Below are 4,772 nucleotides of genomic sequence, written 5' to 3'. Positions count from 1 at the left end.
AGAAACTAGGTCAGTCGTCACTGTATTTGGGCTTTTGAATTCTTTGAAGTAAGTTAATCATTAAAAGAAAGAAGCAAAAATATAGTCTTGAATTTTGGTTAAACTAGAATTGGTCTAGTCGGAGTGTGGGGTGAGAAAGAGGGTTTCAGAAGTTCACTCAGCCCGTGATGCAGGTGTCTGGAGACCCAAGCGGCCCTGGCCTCTACAGCCAATACTGAACTGACCAGAAGTACAAAAGGAATGAGGTTTCCGGGTTACAGGATGGTGGGATGTGGAGATGGAGGAATTGAGGAGAGGCATCTGAAACTTTAGGAAAGCTGGATTTCTGTGCTGAGAGTAACCTTTAAAATAGGTGCAAGCCACTAAGACAAAGAGAAGGCTAGCCAAAAAAAAAAAAATAAGGAGGACGTCCTGGAGGAGGGGCCCTGCAAGCCGGGCTCTGAAGGAAGACGGATGTGGAGCTGAAAGAACAGAGGAAGGTGCTTTTTCCCATGAAAATGTTAGAGAAACTCAAAAAGGTAGGCAGGAGGTCCCCAATGAAGACTTTAACACTGGAAGGGGAGCCTTGGGCCACACCAGGGAGGGGTGTGTGTGTGTGTGTGTGTGTGTGTGTGTGTGTACATCCTGTGACTTTAGTGGGGAGGATCATTTGGTCAAATGTCTCTGGTGAGAAGTGGAGCTAACTAGCCTCGCCAGGGCTAACAAGAGCGGGGTTTGGAGATTGTCGGGGGAGTTCAGCAGGCACCTTCCTTGGCCAAGGGGGAGCAGGGACAGAGAATCATGAACGAGACCTGCTGGACTTTCAATCAGATCTAGTGTCAACCTGCAGCTTAAGTGATAGCCAAATGTCTCTTATTTCTATTTTATCATCTCCACACTTGCTCCCAGCACACAGAGCACGCCATCTGCATGATGCTGGGCCAAAGAAATAAAACCCGAGAGGAAATTGCACGACGGTGCTGCATAATCGGTCCGCTACGTCTTGGATATTAGCTGAGACATGTGTGTCTTCACTTATCCGAGCATTAACATCCTGACTGTTTCAATGAAGCAGGACGTTTCCCATTAGGTCCGGCGGAGGGGCAGCTCCAGAATCAGCCACGCATCAATAGCTTTCTGGTCTCTCTCACTGAACCTCTCTCCCCTGCTCCTCAATCCCATATCCCTTCTTCATGTGTTGACAGTTTTGACAGTTTAAGAGAAGACAGCAGCAGGAGTCCTGGTCTGAGCAAGAAGCAAACAGTGCAGCACGGAGGCACCGGGAGACAGATGCTAAGTGATGGAGGCAGGCGGGGACCTGCCCGCTCTTCCCTGCCGGCTGTCTTCGTGGCCCAGCTGACGTGTCCTCTGCAGCCCGTGGGGGCAGGGGCCCATCTCAGACAAGGCACAGGAAGCTTGGCAAACCTTGGCTTCTTCCTAAGAAAAGCAGGCTCGGCAATGCCTACCTCATGTGGGCAGTAGGAAAAGTGCTTAACACAGCACCTGGCTGCAATATACACAAGATCGAGAAATGCTTTTAATAATAGTACTAATAGGGATTGCTTATACAGTGCTTACTACCTACCAGGAGTGGTTTTAAGCACTTTATCTATATGACTGATTTAATCTTTTACAGCCCCGTAAGGCAAATCCCATTATTATCTCCACTTTACAAAGGAGGACACTAAGATACAGAGAGGGTCTGTCACTTGCCTATGGTCACAGAGCTGGTAGATCTGGGATTCAAACTCAGGTGGTCTGGCTCCAGAGGCTAGGTGTGAATACAGATAGATGAATAAATTAGAAAGCTGGTGTAGGAGTTCCCTCTGTAGCACAACGGGATCAGTGGCCTCTTGGGAGTGCTGGAATATAGGTTTGATCACCTGCTCTGCCCAGTGGGTTAAGGATCGGGTGTTGACGAAGCTTTGGCTTAGGTTATGACTGCAGCTCAGATCTGATCCCTGGCCTGGGAATTCCATATGCCAGGGGGCAGCCAAAAAAAAAAAAAGCCGGTATATTGGATGGACAAAGATCGGGGATCCTTGTGAGTTTCAGCAAGAGGCGGGTTATTCAAGTAGCACATTGATGTCTTGAAGGCTGGACGTTCTAGTCCCGGCCTCATGGCACCCAGGAACCACAGTCAATCATCTAATGTTGCTGTGCAGTGGCCTCACCTACTCTCAGCTAGAAGTGAAGGCTGTCTCCCTTGCTGAAACAGGGATAGTATTTGCTATAATTTGGAAAGTTAGAACTGGGAAGGACCCAGAGATCACCTGACCCCCAACTGTATGTCTGAGGGAACTGAGGCAAGAGGGGAAGTGCCCCACCCAGAGTCACGAGTGCCTGCTGACACAGCCCCCACATCCTTGCCCAGCGCTGTTTTCTCGGCACCATATGGCCTCTTCTTCATGCCAGGAAAGTCGTATCTGGAAGTTGGAAGAACAATTACAGAAAAAAAACCAATTTTTTTTTTTTTTGAAGAGTTGAATGCAGGAATACATGGCAGATTGTTCTGCAATGAGAAGGGCTCCCTTTGTTGCATGAAGTTCCTATTTCTGTGAGTCTGCTGACGTCATCAGGCTTTGCCTTTCTTCCTTCCTGAAGGCTTGGGGACAGGACACTGATACAAAATGCACCCTCCCTGACCAAACAGGCCACTTGCTGTTCCCCAACTATCACAGCCACAAGGGACTTTCTGGGCTTGAGGCACCTCAGGTCATTTGGTCAAGTTCTGGCTCAGCCAGGTCTGGGTGTGAATCTCCAGCCTCAGCTTATTGGGCCGTGACCTTTGGCAAATACCTTAACAGGCTCCTTATCTCCATTTCCCACTTATCAAATGGGGAAATTACCCCCTCCTCTTGTGGGGTTATATAAATGACATTAACATGTGTACGGAAAGAATTTAGCCTAGGGCCTGGCCCTCAGTTAAAAGGGAGACAGGATGGCTCCCTAGGAGGTCGGATTCCACATACCGTTCTGATTTATGTTGTTTGGGTTTGCATCTTATCTCTCTCTTAAGGAGATGCCAATCTAATTGGCAGGAAGTGGGCCAAGTTCATCTTTCTCTCCTGTGGCACCCACCGGGAGCCCTGCACAAAGTCAGTGCTCAGCGAGCACACGTTCCATTGGGGTGAACTGGACACAAACAGGATGAGTTCATCGTCACCAGAAGCTGGTGTTGCAGCTTTTGTAAAAAGCCTTGGGGACCACCCTTCTAAACAGGCTTGGATGTTCTGGGTAGAAATAGAGAGTGGGGTATCACTCACAACCCTCATTAGAGTCTGCTTGTGGGTGATAAACACAGTAATAGCCTCCACCTATAGGGGACTCCAAATAGCCACCCAGGCTCTTCCTACCCTCATCCTCACATCACACTTACTGAGTGAGACATTATCAACCCTACCTGGTAGGAAACCGAGGCTCTGAGAGATCCGCCAAAGGTCAGATGCCAAGTGTACGCTGGGCCAAGGTCTGAACCCAAGCTTGTCTGACTCCCAAGTCCACCCTCTCTGCCCAGAGGCCTAAAAACCCCCTCCCACTATCTAGCAGGCCCCCGCACCTGTTTCTGTATGGCCCTAAAGCTAAGAAGGGTTTTTACACTTTTATTTTTTAATTTTTATTTTATTTTATCATTTTTTGACTTTTTTAGGGCCACACCCGCAGCATATGGAAGTTCCCATGCCAGGGGTCGAATCAGTGCTGTAGCTGCTGGCTTACACCACAGCCACAGCAACGCAGGATCTAAGCCATGTCTGGGACCTACACCACGACTCATGGCAATGCCAGATCCTTAACCCACTGAGCGAGGCCAGGGATCAAACCTGCGTCCTCATGGATACTAGTTGAGTTTGTTAACCACTGAGCCACAACGGGAACTCTGGTTTTTATACTTTTACATAGTTGGAGAAGAAATCAAAAGTAAACTAATATTTTGTGACACAGGAAAATTATATGATATCCTAATTTCAGTGTCTATAAATAAAGCTTTATTAATAAGACTGCAGCTACATCTCTTCACGTGTATGTTGTCTGGCTGCTTTTGTGCTGGAACAGAAGAGTTGGGGTAATTTCAGGTGCCTCAAATGTTGACCATCTGGTTATTGTTGACCCTGCTTGATGCCATGCTGCCTCTTACAGATAAAGTTCCTGCAAAGAAAGTGTCCCTTTCCATAAAAGTATTGCTACAGAAAGGGCAGCCACTCCTGCAGCCTCAGTATCAGTCCCAGATGCTGACCTTCCCCATGCCTGCCAGCCAGCCCTGGGTTCTCACAGCTCCCACACACTCCCAGTGCCCTCGGAAAGGCAGAGCTGGGGGTAGCCTCTAGCCCCCGCCAGGTAGGGACAGGCCAGAGCAAGCCTAGAAGAAGAGGGAAAGGGATTTGGACCCAGAAGTCAGCTCAACTTCTATAATGCCTTCACCCCCTTGATTCATGGTTTCCTGCCGCATCTTGCTCGGCTGTGAACGTGCCCAGGCCCCAAGCAGGGACAGGCAGGCCAGAACCCATGAAAGCACAGGGGCCCCAGGCCCCACCATGTTTGATCTGGCTTCCGCCCTGGAGGTGGATAGAAACCCAACTCAGAAGAGCCTCTCTAGGGGGCCTCAGGCTGTTCCCTCCTTGGCCTGGCTGCTCAATACCCCACCTGCCCCACACACCTGTGCAGGCCTCTCCTCCACGTTGTAATCACTTTGTCCTCCCATTGCCCCCCCAGGGAGTGAGTTCCAAACAGCAGAGTTTGCTCTTTGTGGCACTCCTTCATTTGGCAGGATTTTTGAGTACTGCTGTGTTGTCCAG

The 4,772-nt window shown here is 49.3% G+C and overlaps 2 long non-coding RNA genes across 2 annotated transcripts; one reads left to right on the top strand and one right to left on the bottom strand.

The window, feature by feature from the left end:
• The first annotated feature begins 105 nt into the window (after positions 1-105).
• LOC146396134 (uncharacterized) lies at positions 106-3,996 on the top strand. Its single transcript, XR_014830407.1, has 2 exons — positions 106-518; positions 1,185-3,996. It is a non-coding gene; the product is annotated as an uncharacterized LOC146396134 (long non-coding RNA).
• LOC146396133 (uncharacterized) lies at positions 3,948-4,772 on the bottom strand. Its single transcript, XR_014830406.1, has 2 exons — positions 4,634-4,772; positions 3,948-4,125 (listed from the first exon to the last, which is right to left on the bottom strand). It is a non-coding gene; the product is annotated as an uncharacterized LOC146396133 (long non-coding RNA).

The sequence above is a fragment of the Sus scrofa genome, chromosome 15 (assembly GCF_054392235.1).
Source record: "Sus scrofa isolate SSC_HxYL_T2T_F1_AM1 chromosome 15, Sscrofa_HxYL_maternal_Yorkshire_Landrace_v2.0, whole genome shotgun sequence".
Lineage (NCBI taxonomy): Eukaryota > Metazoa > Chordata > Mammalia > Artiodactyla > Suidae > Sus > Sus scrofa.
Note: the sequence above shows the minus strand (reverse complement) of the source record. Positions and strands in the feature narration are given on the sequence as shown.